At 34.5% G+C, this 20171-nt stretch overlaps 1 protein-coding gene across 5 annotated transcripts in view; it reads right to left on the bottom strand.

Annotated features, from left to right (window-relative positions):
- The window catches only part of DLC1 (DLC1 Rho GTPase activating protein), a 245481-nt gene that overhangs the window by 202443 nt on the left and 22867 nt on the right, over positions 1–20171 (bottom strand). For 2 of the 5 annotated variants that reach the window (XM_041402658.1, XM_041402659.1), the window contains exon 1: positions 9550–9975. The exons of 1 other annotated variant lie outside the window; for it this stretch is intronic. The gene's annotated coding sequence lies outside the window, so the exon portion shown is untranslated. Of the gene's footprint in view, positions 1–9549; positions 9976–10608; positions 10626–20171 lie in introns of those variants that run through there. 2 more of the 5 variants (XM_041402662.1, XM_041402660.1) reach the window with 2 other exon arrangements.

The raw sequence follows: 20171 nt of genomic DNA, 5'->3' as shown, positions 1-20171 counted from the left end.
GAGATAAAACATAAGCCTCTAGGTCTTCACTCAACTATTTATTTTAAAAGATCTCCTGCTTTTAAAATGCAATCCTTCATTTTCTTATTTCCTGGAAGTAGACCGCCTTTTGGATTTCACTGAAGTGGAGGCTTACCTTGTCTGCAGTTTATATACATACAACATTTGCAGTGCAGGGTTATAGAACATGCTAAACCCTGCTGTTGTAGAGTAGAAATATAAGGATTGGTTTTTGTGGGGTATTAATCTAGTGACTACCAGATGTAATTTTTTCTGATTTCTTTAATATGTAAAATCAAATGCTAAAGCTGGTTTGAACTTATAATTATTTAAAAATATTTACTACTTTATTCTAAAAATCAGAAATAGCATAGTACTCATAAGACAAGTATGTCTTCAGAATGAAATAATAAAACAATTTAAATGTTTTATATAACTTTTAATGGTCAGGTTTGCATGTGCATGCATGTGTTGCACTTATAAATGTGAACACAGACTATTAAATATAGGTGTTGCTGAATTTTGTACAGATAAACACAAACACATCCCAATATTGTCCTTTCACAGGATACTCATCCTTTTCTTTGATGAGATCTTACTGTTGGTTTCCAGCCATGAATCAGTGGACAGAAACAGAGGCAAACAGTACTAAGTCCAGTATACAAACATTCCTTCCAGCATACACTACCACACAGGATTTTAAAATTGCTGCCCAGCTATAGATCAAACAGCATCCAAAAGCCAACACCTCCCTGATAAGTTTGAGGAACCGACTCCTATTGAAGCATCTGTTAGGAGAGATTCCAAGAACATAAAGTGATTGGGAACCAAATATTAGAATTGCATAACAATATTCAAATTAAATATTACTGAACTTGTAACTCTGAAAGGTGTCCAAGTAAGCCTCTTTGCACGAAGGAATGAAAGGGGAGACACATGTAGAGATGGCAAACCTGGGGAACTGCAAAAGGGACATTCTTCCAAGCTAATGGCAAATGCCTTTGGCGTCAGAGATGAGCTTTACTTGAGAGAGAGCCACAGAGCAGGAAGGGATCCTGAGCAGGGACTGGAGCAGGGGTACAGAGGAAGTACAGCCTTTATAGGATAAGAGACTTTTTTCAATCTTCCTTTCTCTGATCATTAAGAGGAAGACAAAGCAGAGGGATTGCTGGCCCTCAAATCCCCCTCTCCCTGCTAGCCCTCATGAGTGGTATCTCCACAGAGTGAGAAGGTGGCAGAAATGGGGAAGCTCTCTGCACACTTAGCCTTGGGTTGCTGTAAGCAATATTGGATGAAACAAAAGCTGGTTTAAAATCAAATTAAAAAAGGACTACTTGGTTGTGAATTACATACTTGCAAATCTGATTTCCATATGCAGTTTCCATATGCAGTCTAATTATTAATGAGAATATAAATTAACAAACACTAGAAACTAAATATAAAACCAGAAGTGAGAATATGTGACTGATTTATTTATTTTTATATAAAGAGGGAGACTATAAATAGTTTTGTGAAGGTAGGTATTAAAAACTGTGATTTTTAGATTATTCAGAACAAGAAAAGAAGTAAAATGATAAAATTTGCTGGTTTCACCAATTGAAATGAAGAATTAGGAGATTAAACTGCATGTGAAACTCTCTGTACTAAATAAAATGGTATTCAGTGATTAAAAATACTTCAAATTATAAATTATTATTATTATTATTATTATTATTATTATTATTATTATATCATCTACCAATCTGGAAAACAAACACAAAACTAAGTCACTGCGGCTGTTAATCTGCAACTGAATTTCAAGCTCAGTTAAAATTAAAAGATATGTATCACAATAGGCAAAAGAGAGGCTGAGCACACAGTGGCATAATAAAAAATATTTTCTAAATTCTTGTTATGCAATGAACTGAAAACTGCATGTAATAATGGTAATTCCATCTCAAAACCAGAAATAGAGCAGGAACACATACAGCAAAAAACAACAGAAAGGATTAAAAGTATGGTAAAACATCTGTCTGAAGAGGCATGAAATGCATGGGTGTTTCCTGTATGGGAAAGAGAGAATTTAGAGCCACATAAAAATCAATGGTATCATGAAGAAGGAGAAAATTTATTCATTGTGTCTCATACAGCAGGAATTTGCAGAAGTGCAAAGTAGAATTAGAAAGCAGAAATATTAAAATAGACCAAAGAATATTTTTTTGTTCTCTAAGTAAATAGAAGCTATAATATATAATAAATATAAATCATACTGCAAAATGCTTGTTTTTTCTGTTAGTTTTTTGTTTGTTATTTCTGATATAAGAAATACAACACAAGAAATTAATCACACTATGTACCTGAAATAATTTTTTTGACTTGATAAGGATTTCCTTTTTCCTTCAGGTATCAATTTCATTATACCTTTAGCGAACTATTTTCATTTCTTCTTCACAGATTCTGACATATGCCACATATGCTTATTTCAGTTTACTGTCATTAGAAATATCTAACACACTTAAGTTTGTAAACATCCTTCCTTTGGAGGATATTTAACGTGTTACAAAAACTGATACTGTCCAGCAGCCTTATAAGACCTCAATACATTAGACACCCCAAAATGTAAAGTTAAGTTGGCAAGTTATTCATTCAGAGACTTCAAAAGTCTTGCTTGTTTTGTGAAAATATTATTGGCTCCTAAGACACAACCCCAAACTTTGTCAATATTCCTTAATGTATAGCTTTAAAACATAAACCATCATGGAGTTATTTTATTTTCTCTTCCTCAAAAAGCATCTGCATTACCAGTGCTCATCATCATACAATGAAGAGCTTTTACTTGTAGCCAGCATGTGATTACAGTGGGTTTTGGCTTGGTTGTATTTGTATTTGGTTCATTTCCAGTGCTGAGCCTCAGATTAGCCAAAGCTCTTCCTCAAGGATGAGAAAGGGGACATGACTAAATCCAAACTGATCCACAGTTAGCCAGGCTTACTAAAGTTCTATATAGTTTACACCCAGTTTAATTATCAAATTAAAACCAATTAAACACAGCACTTAAAATATCCAACTTTAAGTTTCTGTCTTATTTTGAATAGTCAATAAAACAGTGAAATATTATTTTCTCAAGTACTTATAGTACAGTGGTACCACTTCACTGTAATTTTGTTAATGACAGTTTAGTAATAATTAGCCTTAAAGTCTTTTTAGCAGTTATGAACATCCATCCCCTTTACCACAGTATCATTCCAAACTGAAAACAGCCATCAAATTTATAACTGCCCACTAAAAAGTAAAAAGGTTTTAAGTCAAAAAATAGTTTCTAGCATAGACTTTTTAAGAAGAAAATTAGACCCATCTAGCAATTTGGATCTGTGAGTCTGCTGGTCTTCAAAATTTAGTACTGTGAAGGTTATTATAGACACTGTCCTGATTCCATAATATAAATGACTTGTTTCTTCGCAATAAAAGTTATCTAAGGTGTAAAGGCTTTAAGTCTTCTTTTTCCATAGGAGGTTTATGTGGAAAATTCATTGCTCTGCCAATCCTCCCCCCAATCATTTTGGCTCTCTAATAAAATAGAAATAGAAAATAGAAAAGATAACATAATTTATAGATTTCTTACACCTCCTTTCACTCCCTGGTTGAACTGGAAGCATCTTGAAAAGACATTAAATGAGAAAAGGTCATCCCATGGGACACGGAAACCCAGAAAACTGTGGCTATTGTTTTTGGTCCTGAATTAAGGGAATGTTTTTCCACAAATATGTCCCCCCTTCCCCCAAATAGAAGACATTTCATTTTCTAGCCCATTCAAGTGAAAAACGAATCTTTTAGCTACAGGAGGTCTTTTTGAAAACAATATAAATTAACCAGATTGTACTCCTGTTGCCTTTTAGATTTAAGGTTCTAATATGGTGTTTCTATTTAAAAAAAAAGTTGCTGGTGTTCATTATAGCCATGAGCTATGAAACCTCTCTAGTATGAGGCACTACAGACAATGACTTTTGGCAACCAGCCTCCTTACTGAATAGCAGGGGGCCTGTTTTCATTCCCGGTGTAAACATGACTAAAAAATATTTCTGACATTATTTTGCCTATACTTTGTACATAAAGAGCTGAAAATTATTTTCTCCCATTGAGAAAGACAAATATTTTATCACGGAGAGTCTATGGAGAATGACTTCTGAGGTGACTGTGCTTTTTGGTGGAAATGAACCATTAGCAGAATCATTCAGAATCCCATTTTTTTGCACCTGTGAGAAAGTACTGAGAGCAAACTGAGCAAGTATTTCTGGAATGTAGCTGAAGATGTGAAAAGAAATAAATATTCAAAATGGCAGCTGTACCACTATTTCTTTGAAACTAGAGAGAGAAATAACATATAATGTACACTGAGTGCTTTGTAGATGCACTGGAGGGCCTAATTAAATCCACTTCCTCCAAGGAAGGGAAAGTAAAAATTTAATTTATCCTCCAGGTTGGTGAAACTGGGAGGAAAAAAGTCTGCATTCAAACCTAACCCTGAAATTGATTATTTTTCATTATATTATTCCTATTTTGGAATTCAGGAAACCTGTCTATCAAAGGACTGTTACATAGTATGTGTATCTCACCTCTATCTCCCCTTTCTTTCTTACTCTCATAGGCATAATGCGAATATATCTGCTACAGTCAATAGACATTCTCCACAGTATTTTCCAGAGTGCCTCAATTCAAAACCCATCAGCTGGTGTCCTGATTTTATTATGATATTCTTCTATTCAGCATCTGTAGCCTGCCTGGAAAGATATGCTCAGCCCTGGAAATTGCTGTTTCTGAGTACATAACTACAGGAAAAATAAAACAGATGACTTGTGAGCTCACATGGAGATTTTCCCTTGATTTTAAAACTAATTCAGATCTATTTCCTTTACTAGCTACCATTTCTCTCACAGCATGCAAAAGATTTTAAAAAAGTCTTTATATCCAGTATGGTGTACCAAATTAAACTGACAATGACTCAATGTTTGGAAGTTGTCAGTGACATCTGCATATAGGCATTTGATGGTATTAGAGTGTAAAATTGTTTCTGTATATGGAATCCTCAAAGCCCAGGTTTTGCTGTGGAGGATACAACTGTTAGAATCTGTCCTTTCAGAAAAAGCTTCTCATTTTAGTCGTTACTGAAAGCTATCAACTTTCTCTGATAAAATAGAATTAACTGAAGATAAACAATTCAAGCAGAATGAAAAGGGATATCTCAATTTAGCTGCAGACAAAAAAAAAAGTGTAATGAATTTAACAGTACAACTTCTAGTGTGTTGAGCCTCTCAGGACCGCTAAGAATTAGATTGTTACATGCCCAGCCTGAAAAAGTGAATCCAAAGTAAGTTCTCCTCGCCCTTTACATGTTTGTGTCATTTATGAGAAAATTCATGAGCAGGTCAAAAAAGGTTCATATTTTGTGATAGTCTTAGCAAAGATGCTAGTAGTACAATATTACAGTTATGAAAGCTCCTTAATAAGATGCAGTAAAACAGCTTTAATAATGTGACCCCCATTGCTTTGGCCTGGAGTATTGTCACTGGTTCCTCTTGCCCTTTCCATCTTCTCTTAGCTCCTTTAGCAGAACAACACGTTGCAACAATCCTCCATTCTACTCCAGATTTTCCTCACTTCTTAGTCTAATGATGTTTATTTCAAACTCACCACTGACTCCCTCTTATCCCAAACTTTTTATCACAAGGTGAACTTTCCACAAGTACCACTATGTTCAACTTGGAACATTTATTTTTTCTACCATTAAAGACTATTTGTAGTGTTTTAATCCTATTGTGAAACTCTCACCAGTAAGACCTATACACCCAGAAACTCTACAACTGATAAAGAGTGAGCAAGATGTGGGAATAGAAATTCAGAGGTAAGAAAATTGATTATAAATTTCTTAAGTTCAAGGGCATTTCATCTAAAGCTAATAGATTTTGACACAGGGTACAATGGAATAACCATCAGGAAGTATTCTAAATCACTGTAAGGAAAAAGAAGAGCCTAGATGAAAGTGAAGGCTAGAAGTAAAGAGTACATAGTATGACTGAAACTGGTTTTAATGATACACACAGCCTAAGCAAACTTGGGATGTGACTGATGTAAAATACACCAAAGATAAAACGCTGGGCATTGCTAATCTCAACATAAGTGATTTTTCTCATTAAAGGGAAACAAGGAACTATGGTAATAGTGGATTTGAAATTATCTACCAACAGACTGCTCTTAAATAACTAATACCTGAAAGCGTCAACAAATATCAATGCTAAAAATATAATATAAAATATATGGAAGTTCAGTATCAGCAGTTATTACAGTGAAATAATGTTCACATATGACATACATAGGATTTACATGTACAAATTCTCGTTAAGTTTGGTTTGAGGTATAATTTATGCATATATACACGCATGAGTATGTATACATGTATATATACATATGGATACTCACAAAATTAAAAATACACCTGTGTACCCTGCCAGTCTTAAAGTCCTTACTGGGAATTCACAGTGATCATCTTTGGATGACATATTTAAAGCCCTAGTGGCCAAGGACCTGAGCAACTGGCTCTAGTTGAGACCACTTTGAATAATATGTTGGATCAGAGACCTCCAGAGGCTCTCTCCAAATAGGAAGGAAATCAAGATCTGACACTTCTGGATATGCTATTTCAATTGCTCTGGCCCTTGCATTACTCTGGTTTTGTATTTTTGCTTTTTATTTTGTAAAAAGAACAGAAGACCAACAACCTCCCCATACTTTGTTTTTTTCTCCAGACAAAAAAAAAAAAAAAAAAAAAAAAAAAAAAAACATGGAACCAGATGAATAAAAAAATAAAAAAGGAGAATACTCAAAAAATATAGCTTCTTTTTGAGAAAAGAGGAAAACATTTGTAAATTCTCTTCCTCCTTCTGCTACTGCTGTCCTCAGGGAAGGTTTATAACAAAGAAGATACATTCCAGCAACAAAATTCAAGTTAAGAACAACAGAAAACTATTATATAAAATGTGGCTTAATACTTCTGACAATCAAGGAAGATAAAATTAAGCAACTTTTGAGACTTAATGAAAAAGCCAAAAGTGGAATCCTTGGACTGCTCCATCACCTAAGAAACAATTTTTGAATTGATTTTAAGCCCAGCACTTTAAAAGAATAAACCTAAACCTTGCCTATTTAAAAACTGCATAGCCAAGCTGTTGTCTTTACTTTTAATTTTCATTTAGGAGGGATTGCTTTGTGTCACAAAGATATGTGTGAATTAGGCCTAAATATACAAACTTTTTTTTTCCCAGTGTTCTGAGTATGGAATTTGACATGAAGGTCAACAGGTACAAGTTCAGAAGAAAAGTAGTTTTCAAGCACATAAATTTATGTAAAGGAAAGCTATTTGAATAATTCCTATTACATGGATGTAACCATTTGTGGTAATTTTTCTCAAGGCTGCAGACATAAATTCATTACTTCCTTCAAGACAGTCATTTGATCCAACTACTTGGGCTATTTTCTTTTTCACATAAAGAACTTTAACATTTCTGAAGCAAGGTCAAAAACTCTAGATGCTCATTTTCCATTTTCATTATTGCTATATATCTATAAAATAATTTTCAGAGGTTTTTTAGACTGTAACTTTTCTGTGAATACTTTTTCTTGAACAAATGTATCTTAAAAATTCAAAACAAGGTAAGCATAACAGAGAAATTAGACTGATTAGAAGCAGAAGTTCAATAGTGATTTGTCTCCAAGACTTTCCTTTAAACCTTCTAAATCGAAAACACAGGCATTTATCAGTGTTATATTTTCTTATGGTCTACAAGAAACATCAGAGTTTAATGAGAATATACTTTCTGGGTTCTCTTCTGTTGTCCACCCTGTGGTTCAACCGCCTCAGGTGTCAAGTATTTTCATCTGCAAGTGAGGTCAGATGAGGTCATTATATGCTTCAAGCCCCAGAAGTGGTGCTGCAGAAGATAACTGCTTAATAGGGAAATTTTCCTTCTCTTTAACTGGAGTACTCACTAATACTAAATACGTGCACTTATACTTGCAGCAGCAAGCATGGGAACACAGTGCAGTAAAAGCCACTAAAGCCAAATCCTTTGAGACATTAATGTTCCAACAGAAATTTCACAAGGATGACAAAAAGATTCAGTCAAATTCCTCAACTTCCCAGTCCCACCACTTACATATCACAGCTCTCCCAGACCAGAACATCTCACTTGTACATAAGCAAATATGTGATTGGGATATTAAAATTCATTCCAGAATATAATCAGGAACAATTTACTGCCTATTGGTTTTTCCCTGTTCAGTTCAGATGCATTCTCTCCACAACTCAGAGCCAATTCTGACCACCCTGAACAATTTTCTTCCTCCAAATGGCAGTAAAGTGTACAATTCTCAGTCTGTAGCAGAGGAGATATTTCCCATTCTGGAATATCCTCCATGTCCTTTCACAACAATGATTTTGAAGAATAGCAAAAGCAAAGTTAAAAGATTCTTGAAATACATGAACAGATGACTTCTCTTTAGTTACAAATCTAGCCAATAACTACATAGAGACTTAATGAAGCGTGAAAGAGAGAGAGAAAAAGAAGGAAAGAAAGAGAAAGAAAGAAAAAAAAGAAAGAAAGAAAGAAAGAAAGAAAGAAAGAAAGAAAGAAAGAAAGAAAGAAAGAAAGAAAGAAAAGAAAGAAAGAAATTTTTAGATTACTTATATTATAATTTTCAGGCAGACTAAGAATACTATATAGATTGACATAAAAAATGCTTCTCATATAGAGAACAAATTAATAATTAAATCACAACTTTACATAAAATATAAATGCATTCACATATCAGTGAAAGGTACTATCCTGATTTACTCCCTAAACTCCTTAACAGCAGATTCTTGTTATTTGTATTAGTTACATGTTTACTAGGTTAAGAAGAAAAAAAAAGTAAATACATGCATCCTCCCAAAAATTACAGTCAGCTGACATTTACTGAATCTTACTTTACCTCTTCTAAATGCTGGCACAGCACACAGCAATCTCTGTATCTAATAATGCATTACTAAAAATAACCTAATTTAGCTAAAGCCAACAAATAAACCTTGGAATTTCAGGTTTAGAATATACCTTTAAGACTGTATTGTCACTTCTATTACAAATTTCATCTAGGACTGAGAAAAACCTGGAGACCTAGCCCAGCGAGGTATAACTGATATATCTACCTAAAACATTCCTCATCATCACTACTGCTGGAGTGGAGAGAAAGGAAGGTGGGGAGAGAGAAAAAAACATAGCCCTAAATTGTTGTTAAATGAGGTGAAAAAACCCAAATCACTCACACCTAACTTTCCTATTTAATGTACATTAAAAAATATGCAAGCAATACCATACAGCTCTATTTATATATGAATGCAAATAAAGTTCAGGATTTCAAGCATATTTTAAAAGACGAAGAAAAATGCACAGAAATTTTTTATAGGTCTGGCATATTTTGATAAACAGAGTTATCACAGTTTACAACTAAACGTACATTTTTAAAGATTATAAATTTTTTTACCTCTATTTCTAGTGCTGAGATCCTGAACGCAGAACACTCCAGTGCTGGATACTGCTTGTTTCTTTCCTGAGGTTTTTCTTACCTTCTTTTATTTTTTTTTTCCTTTTCTTTTTCTTTTTTTTTAAAGAAAAAAAAATTGATAGTTGAAAGTACAGAGAGATTCCAAGACAGCCTTACCTAGATAAAGAGAATCAGGAATTCAGACATGACCTCCCTAAAATCTTTGGCCATTAGAAGAAGAAAAAAAGCCCAAACAACAAAACGAAGAAGCAAACAAACAAACAAAAGAGCCCAGTCCCAGCTAGCTCCTGCTAGCATAAAAGTTCAGATTTCGCTACTGAGATCATTGCTCTATTCTAAGCAGTTTTGCTCAATGTGTGATTCTAACAAAAACACCCTCTGCAGCTGGAGGGAGCCTTAGCTAAGCACGAGCCTGTCAAGCTTTTCCCAGTGACTTCTGTCTACTAAATTCAGACTGATGTTTTGTGAAAGGGGGCCTCAACAACCAGGCCCAGATTGCCTGAAAAGTATTTCCTGCCTTTGAGAGAGAGAGAGAGGGAGAGAGACAGCAAGCCTGCCTGCCTGCGCCAGGGAGAGAGCGCAGAAATGGAGGGAAAAGAAAATGTCAAGACCGAGTGTTTCAAGGCAGGCAGCTTTATACACTGCTGGGCTATTTCTGCCAAAGGAAAAAATCTGTACTACAGCTACACAATGTAAAAATGTATTTAAACCTCTCCCTCCTGGATTTTCTTTTAAAAAAACAATGCTTCATGTTGCTCTAATGCTCATGCAGAGGTAGTTATCCAGAACAACACGGGAACATTTCTGAAACACCTGGTCTTTGACGTCAGGTAGTGAGAAACATGTTCTAAACTTAACACATCACAGTGAAAAAAGGTCTAGTACTATTCTGTCAAACAAATATACACAGTTAGGCAGATTCCATTTTAAAAATAATGCTAAAATTGCATTCCTACTCAAAGGAGTAAGCTGGATCTTAAAAACAAATGCTACGTTTAAACCCAGTCATGTTGCAGGCAGTGGAATATGTTGCTTTACCTCTTTTGAGAATCCTCCAGAGTCACACAAATCCAGCTCTGCAAAAGCAAAAGGACAGACTCCATCTTGATCATATTAGTATTTTGCTGACATAAACCACTTGTAACTACTTCGTTCCAGTTTGACAGGGTGCCTGAATCATGTCTTCAGAGTAACCCACAGCATCTACATCCTTTGCTCTATACAAATTTAGTGAATATCGTCTGTTTATCTTTTCTGCTTTCTTCTGCCTTCTCTGAACGACTTCCTCTTAGCTGTTCCAGCCTGAGAACTTGGATTACCATTTGGTTTTGATTAAAACCAGACGGACAGCTCCGTGGAAGTTTGAGGGTAAGCTAATGGAAATTACTAGTATGGCTTTAATTAGTATGTTTATTAGTAATAAATATTAGCTATTCACATAACATATTCCCCTAATAAACACATACAAACCCCCATCTTTGGCCACTGGTGTCATATTTAGGTGAAATAACTTAGTATTTATTTTATTTAAGTCAGTGTGACTCATAATAGTAATCAACATATACAATTTTAAATTTTTTTACGCTTAAGACAGAAAGTAGTGTTGTTGCTAAGTTTATCCATCTTATCAAGTGGGTCAGTCATGCATCACTTACTCTCTGATTACCCCTTCAGCTGGTGTAGACTTTCTTTATTAATTATTGGTCTGAGTAAATGATTTTATGGTTATTGATCAGGTTATTAATTGGAAAATTTGCCTTTGTCTGGCTTTGAGAGGGAGCTACAGAGGTAACACATTGCAGATGTTTTTGTACACAAAATAATGTCTGGACATTTACTGAGCAGAAAGTCTGCATTCAGCAGGCCTGCCACAACTGGGACAGGATATTTATTCTGAAAGGAGATAGAAGATCTTCTAAATTACTAACTACTGATACATGAGTTTCTACCAGTCTCCAACAATTGCTTTTAACTGTTTATATAATGCCTTCATTAGCTCAATTAAATCTTTCCAAAGGCACTTCTTATGTCAAAGAAAAGCCAGCCCTGTAGGGCTGTCTCCAGCTCCCACTAATATGGCCATATCTGGAGCTAATTTGTCAAGCTTTAGTTCCTGAGCATGTGGAACTTTGTGCTAAAATCTGCTAAACTTGCCGAATGTGGTCTTCATTGTCACACATGTAATTTTATATATGCAGTTTTCAGCCTTAAAATTACAGTATTAGCTTTAAAAGTTAGTTGCAAAGTTATGCAGGCCCAAATGGAAGTGGGTTTGAAATTTTTCCCAGTAGCTTTCATGTACATGGATAGTGGAGGTAGACAGCCTTAAGTGGAATGACTTCCCAGCCTAACCTCTGCATCTTCAAAGGCGGAGGTCTTTGAAGCCCATAAAAGGAAACAGCACATGTGCTGGTAAACTCAGAACAGCCAGAAGCACAGCCCCAGAGGTAAATAACTTTTCAGGATTATTTTTAACTACATTTGGCTACTCTCAGTTCTGAATCCATAAGTTTTACTCCACTGTGAAGTGTGATTTATACTATTTCCCTGCAAGATTTCAGTTTGGAATTTAGTGAATAAGTTACAAGCTGTGAAGGGGCACATTTTATTTGCAATTATGCAATTGCACAAATTGCACAATTTAAAAATTTATGTTTATGGGAATAAAAATAAAACAAAAATCCTTTAGTTTCCTTGCAGTTAAAATTTACTAAAACCATTTGGCTTTATAATCACAAAAAAAAAAAAAAAAAGTTATGAAAATTTGAAACACACTGTTCCAAAAAAGTAAACAAATATTTCAAGACAGAATTTTAGTTATTTTTTTAAGAATTATTTTTCTTTAGCTAAATGTCACTTAATATTCCATTATAAACCTTTGGTTTCAATAAAATAAGGTGTTCTCTCTTTTATTGCAGAAGCCAGTCATAAGGAATAAGACACTGAAAAACTTATAAGTGGGCACATATTTAAAAGGTATGAGATTATTAGAACATGATCTGCTATGTGAAACAGTTTCAAAAAGAAAACTTATTTCAATTACTCTAGCACTTGATGAATAGCTGAAAAAGAGAAAAGACCATCATAGACATTGTCTGTGCATTTCCTGTCTAAGAAAACTGAGGGCAGACTGTCTCCTAAATATCTTTTCCTGCTATCACATCTGAAGAAAGGAGGGGAATAACCAGAGTTTGAACACTTATTCAAAAGCTGCTTTAATAAAACTTTACAATGGTAGAATAGAAAGAACATGTGAAATCAGAACATTTGAGTCTGAAATCTTGATAATTCTGTTTGATCTTGAACAATAAACAGAATGGAAAAAATTAGTAGAGGAATGGAGTACTAATGAGAAACAAGGAAATTCACTAAAAAGGCCAGTTAATAGCACTTCCCTTGTGGTCAGACTGACTATATGAAAATTATAGAATTTATCTCTTTGCAATTTCTAAGCTTAAGTCAAACACAAAGGTGGTCTTTTTTCTTAGCACAGCTGTAACTCAGAAAACCATATGTCTCAAAGCTAGGCTATATAAATCAGGTATTCAAAGAACTCTAACTGTTGTTTAGGTAATGTTAGTTGAAGAATTGTAATATTCTATTCTTATTATTATTACATTTTATTTATAAATAAGAGAAATGTAGAAAAAATTCACACATATATAATATTATTTATTTACAAACATAAAACACTTTTGTCCTACTAGTGTAAGCTGAGTACACTCCATGACATATTGTGGAAAGAAATACTAATAATATGTTATTTCCATTATCCTATATGAAGTGAAATACCAAAACAATTAAAAAACTAAGAAGAATCAAAGTAGTCAAGCAATTTCTGTTGTAGCAGTACACAGACATTAATATAATGCAGATGTGGATATTTTCAGATACTCTTTATTTGTCTGAAGATCTGATAGTCTTTTCTAGACCTCAAACTACACATGGTGATAGGCTCTTCCATAATTTAGTTCTTGCTCAGTCAAATGCATACATAAAGCAATGAGAATTTATCCAAATCTTGCTGTTGGTTTATAGGAAATTATTAACATAATATAGTTATGGATAGCTGAATGCAAAATTCGAGTAACTTCTGTGAAACAGTATCATCAAGGTTTGTGGACAGACCTAATCTGTTTTCATGCTTAAAAAGCAATCCTGCTGAGAAAGTAATGGGCTAAATAAGGAAAAAAAAAAAAAAAAAGCAGAACACCTGAGATCTTACTTTTATTTGTCTTAAGAAATCGAAGTTGCCATATGCCTTACAGAAAAACATGAAAGCTTTCATTAATATCTTTCTTTTCGCTTAAAGAGCATATTTAAACCTGATATATTTCCCCTAAAAACTGAAGAATAAGAAAAAACCCCAACCCTATTTTGTTTAAATACACCTGGGACTGCTGAAAGTACTTCGAGATGAAAGTACAGACATGAAAAGCTCTTTTTTTAAAACTATTTTCAAACTTGCCATGTTTGCTTTTGTTTCACAGTGGAATTAGCTGATTTCATGAGATATTCCATATTTCACATTTCATAGGTATCAAGTATACGATTTTGTTCTTGCCAAGACATTTTATGAAGATATTTTGGATTTGATGAAATCATTATAAAACACAAGAGGGAGTAAGTGGAGGGAAAGAGAAGCATCCATCAGGCACACACAGACTGGTAGAACAGAATGGCTGGGGAGCAGGCATGGGAGAAACATGGATTTCATGTACCAGCCCTGCTCAGGGACATGACCATGTTTCCTATATCCTTGACAGATCCCAGTGCATTGAATTGCAGTATAAATGTGCTGCATGAGGAAGTCTGAAGAAGGTTCTTTAATTTGAATATATTAAAATTATATATAGATGCACAATTCTTCACTGCCAAGACTTGATGAACAGGATACAACTGGAACTGCTTGAAAAAATCCTTATCCAAATCACTAGGAGAAGGAATAATATCTGTGTGCATGACTGTGAGAAATAATGTTGTTTTCTTAAAATAAAAACCATACCAAATAAAATAAATACCCCTTCTAAATACACGATTCATTTGGAATTTGCTAATTACATTTCTGCAATTTGGAATATTCAATTCTAATTGTCAAGGACTTATTAATTTAGACAGAAATATTAAAATAATTTTTAAAAGAAGCCCTTAGTCTTGTGTGTATTTATAGACCTTCTTGTTCTCAGTGATGTATTAATGAAAATTATTTTTAAGCCCTTAAAAGGTTAAAAGAAAGTTAAGGCCCTTTTGGTTTTTATTCAAAGATTCTAACTTTTCCACAGAAGATAAACTCTCAAATCTGAGGTTGCTGCTAAAGCAAGCCCAAGCACCAAAATAATATGCCAAATGAAGATTGACATGGATTAAAAGAATGCAGTGACTTCCCAAATTAGTAGATGATAACACTCAGGCAGATTACCGATTTTTAGAAGTGTTTGTTCCATTTCCTGTTTTGGGATTTTTGATCATTAACCTTCAGGTTTGAATAAGCAAATGAAGGATTTTGTTTATAACATAGTAGGCTATTTGAACTGTGTCTGTCAGGGTTGGTTACATTTTCCCTAACATGGATTTTTAGCCATTTCTCCAAACAAATGTCACTTGTTCTCAAGTTTCAAATATTGGTAGAAATTTCTGTGTCAGTATTTAAAAAAACCTTTTCTTCAATAATATTCATATGAAATCATTTCAGGCTATTCTGTTTTAGTAGAGTGAAACATTTTAGAAACACCAAAGACAGAAGCAATGAAGTGTTCAAACTTTCCTCAAACTAGGTCTCAAGCGTACCTGTTAGTGGACATGCTGGTTAATGCACACACCTTTTCTTACATTGGCAAATTGATGACAAAACCTGTAAAATTACAATTACTGCAGGTCCCATGGAAATAAATCCTGTCACAATCTACAGTTTCATGTTTCTAGACAACTAACACTCAAGTTCAGCAAGCCATTGTAAAGCTATTTGTTTTACAGTGTTACACAATGATATAAACTGAAGATAAAGCACAGTTTCAAGAGCTCATCAAAGAATCAGTAGTTCTAGTCCCTCTGGAATGTGCTATCCAGATTTTGGCATTGCTTCTACCTCTCAGTAATTGATCAGTATATCTGTCACAACTTGGCAAAAACCTCAGAAAGTTGTGTATTGCTTAACTATATTTTACATTTCCTGTTGTGAAGACTGTATCTTCTATTTTGGGAATATCTTTCAAGCAATTATTAGTTTTTAAATCAAGCCCCTATGAAGACAGTTTTTCTTTTAAAAAGCACAAATTTCAAGCAAAAGTATGAAGATACATTAACTGCTTTCTGTTTTCAAGTACTGTACAAAAGTATTGTGGTTACAAGATGAATTAAAATGGTCTCATAGGTGTAGGTGGTACATTTTATTTCCAAAGAATTGACTAGCACTGATAAAACAGAATACATGCTTGCATATGGTAAATATTAAGGATGGTGCCATTAAATATTGGGTATGAGTAGATAATAAGCAGCCAGGTTCTTCAACACCTTTCATCTCTCAATGAAGACAATTCTTTCCTTAAATCTCATATATATGAATATTCTTGGAAGGATGTTGAAGTAAATTTGCATGAAAGGTCACATTTTATTGCTGTTAATGTTCTTGTCATAGGATCAAAATAGTTCCACTAAACTCAGGGGAGATACTTCAATTTAAAGTCGTTGAGGATCTGGTCCTGTTGTTTCAGACTTGAGCGAGCTGTTTGGATTCATCATTCCTAATTGCTTTCAGACCCGTGCAATACCAGTCTCTCAATGTCTGTATTATGCTCAGCACAACTGAATTTTAGGCCTAGAACCTTAGAATCTTTAGGCTGGAAAAGTCCTTTAATATTATCAATTTCTACCATTAATCCAGCACAACAGTGTTTCCTCACTAAACCATATCCCCAAGTGCCACATCGGTGTGACTTCTGAACTGTTCCAGGAATGGTGATTCCACCACTTCCCTGTGTGGCCAGTTCCAATGGTTGGCATACCTTTCAGATAAGAAATCTTCCCTAATATTCAATCTAAACCTCCCCTGGAGGAACTTGAGCCTGTTTCCTCTCCCCCTCTACTGATACTTGCTTTGTGGTAGCTCTGTATTTATATTTACTGTCAATTACTTTATATTTTTCCACCTATCTAAAATATAAGAATATAAAAGAATATAAAGAATAAAGAATATATAAGAATATAAAAGCTATTGATCCACTTCCTAACCTTTGTGTGGCTGGATGCATAAGAGCATTCAATAACCCTCAGGAGCATATCATTCTTACTGCAATAACAAATAAATTTGTAGTTGGTGAAACACAGGGCTCTGTTTTTTCTGTTTGGATATGCACACTGTGTTTAACATTTCTACAGAATCTATAAAGTTTGCGCAAACTCTGCCTTTATTCTCTTTTTCAAAATACCCTAAAAATTTACCCTTTCTGTATCACTTTTCATTCCATTACTAACCTGTTTCATCTTCAGAGTCAATGAGAACTATTATGGTATGTGTTTATATGGTAATGTGCTTATAATGGTGATGTGTTTGTTCTTAAAACAAACCAAGAAAGGCTGTTTGTCTGTTTCCTGAGAAAATACTTGGGAGACAAATATAATTATCACTGTTTTCTTGTAGAAACCACGAGTTACTCAAAATAAATTCAGACTTGCCAAACAATAGGGAATTATGGCTTACTTCAGACAGATTCCTTCCTGGTATCATTTAATTTAGTATTGTTAGACTTAGCTATGCTGATTTAAAGCAGTCTGCATGATCATTAGAAGAAAGTTTGTCTTTAAACATTCTAATGATGTAGAAAGTAACCATAAAGATAAATCAGACTTTGTGGGAGAAAACTCCATAGCATAACACTTTACTAATATTACAGATGTAAAATTAGTAAAAATTTAATAATCTTAACATAAGTACTTAATATATAACTAGTATTTTACTGGTTTATTTTACCAATATACAAAAATATCATCAATACTTTAATAATATCACAGATGTTAAAAGTCTGCAGGGTGCAAAGATATAAATTTAAACATAATTTAAATGTTTGTACAAAAAGCATGTATGAGATATCGTGTTGGTCTTTAATTTTACTGTATTTTATCTACAATTCTGATGAGTTAAGGAAGGTCCGAGTTTGTGGTTCATATTGGTTAAGGCAGCACAGAGAGGACAAACTTTCCTGAATCTACATAGATATATCAAGGGCTATTAAACAAAGATACAAACACTGGCTTGAATTTCTCATCTAAACTTTTGAGGAAACTAGGGGACTGAAGACTGGAACTAGGGAAATACTTCAGGTGAGGTGGTCTTGTTCTTACAATCTTTCATGACTCACCACTACTAGAATCTGCTCTTTGCCACTGTAAGACACAGAATATTGGGCCTGACCATCATTCTTATGTCATGTTTTCCTATGACTGTCTTTGTACGGAATATCCAAATTCAAGAAAACCCAACATTTCTAACAATATTATGCGTGTTTCTATTTTGACCTTGGAGAGACAGAAGTAAAAGCTGAAATTTACACTTTAGTGGAGCGTCTATTTTGTCTGCTTCCTAACTTATTAAAAATAAAGAACAGCCAACTTTTTTATGAACAAACTTTTTTTCCTAATTGATCTTTATGAAAACAGAATACAATAAAGTTTGGGTCTGCTGGAACTCAGAGAAGATGAGCTTTATTTCATTAGGCAAATGTGCACATTGCATAATGAGCTGTGGATGAGATTGCAGTGGCAGGAATGTGTTTGGTCATTCCAACATCTGGGCTGGTGCTTGAAGTCTGCCTGTTGCTCTCTCCCAAGTGAGATGGCTTCACTCTGTGCAGATGCATAGTGAAGGCATGAACTCCTCATGCCTCTTTCTGCAGTAGAAGTAAAATTGTTCATCCCCCCCAGAGAATTCATTATGCTTTCCAGAGGAAGACTTCCTGCAATCTCTTCTCCTGTATGATGGGACAGACCTGATCCACAGAGCAGAGAACTAGATAATGCTGGGAGAAAACCACCTGGCTTTTCTTCCTTCTCCCTCTCTTTTCCCTATTTCCAGCAAGTGTTACAATTGCAATGGTAATTAGGGGGATGCAGTGATGAGAATAAGAAGGGCATCAAAGCGGCAGCAAGTTTTTCAAAGGTGGTTTCCATCCAGGAATGGGATAGGACTGTATTGGGTGAGTGCAGTAACTTTATTTTGTTAGGGAATAAGGGCGTGTGCTCATTTCTTTTATAAATATGAGCAAAGACATATCTGCAGCACAAGCACCAATTGAACTGGGAGATAACAACCATATGTTATGTACCAGTACAACCACTTTCTATACATCTCAGCTTATGCTGAGCTATATATTTCTTGATTTTTCCTTTTTAGCTCAACAAAAACCAACAAAACTTAAAACCCTTCAACATTTAAATTAAAACCAGAGGATTTGCATTAATCTGACCACAGAACACATAAGGAAAATAAAATGCAAGTAACGTCTCCATGAGATGAAATATCTGATGTGCAACTGCTGATGACTAAGAGTTAAATTTAGCATTTCTGTGCACCATTTATCTAGTTCAATATTTCACTCTCCACAAACAGCAGCAATAATTAAGGAAGATTTCTTATGGTGTTGTCTCTTACACTTAGTTTCTCTGTGCCTAAAAGGCTTTGAGCTCACACAGAATACTCCCAGTATCTTTCACTCTCCTTCTACTCTCCAAGACAAGTATTCCTAAACTGGCAGCAACCAGCCAAAATTTAAAGACAAGACAGACGTATGCAACTCTGAATATATCTCACTAATCTGAGAAACTGAGCCCAGAGAGAAATGAGTTTGAAGAAAGAGCTGGGCCTAAACAACTTAGTTTTGAAAAACAAAGAAGACTAAGCCACCAAAATGCATTGAGACTATTAGGAAAAAAAAAAAAAAGCCAAAAAACCAAAAAACCAAAACAGGAAAAAAGAACTCAAAGACCACAATTTTCATCCACACTCTTCTAGAATGTAAATTTATTTCACTTCAATAGTTTTATTTTTTAGTGCTTCCTTATTGGTTGTTTTTAACATCTAATACCATGAAAAAATTATAGAGACATGCTTTGATTCTGTTCCTTTAAAATTTTATGTCCTGGCAAGACTTCCTCCATTTTTTTTTTCAAAATTGCCTGTAAGCCAAGGCTATTAGTTATGCACAGAGCTTTTCATGCAACACTTGCTGTACCATTGTCCACATAATCTTGTGGTCTATTTAGTCTGGTCTTGGGCTATAGTACTTATGTGTGCCTTGGTGAGTAGTGTCCAATGAAAGTAAACCTGTAGAGGGAAACAGCTGAGAAAGAGAGATGTACCTTATGTGCATTTCAGAGGCTGTGTTTCTTTAACTAGTGAGGTGTCCTGGGCTGAATGCATTAGGTGTGCCACATGTGATGCAGTCTACTTTCACCCACATGCTCCTAGAGCCTGCTGTTAAAACATAGTAAATAGGAATGACTAGGAGATTTGCCTCAAAAAATGCTTTGGATTTGTACTAACCTGCTAATGTAGATATGTTAGCAACCTGGAAAAACAGTAAACCCCAGTAAGGGAGTTATGCAACAAT

This window comes from Onychostruthus taczanowskii, unplaced genomic scaffold (genome assembly GCF_017590055.1).
Source record: "Onychostruthus taczanowskii isolate IOZ18803 unplaced genomic scaffold, ASM1759005v1 scaffold2, whole genome shotgun sequence".
NCBI classification, from domain to species: domain Eukaryota; kingdom Metazoa; phylum Chordata; class Aves; order Passeriformes; family Passeridae; genus Onychostruthus; species Onychostruthus taczanowskii.
This window is presented reverse-complemented; position numbering and strand designations above follow the sequence as displayed.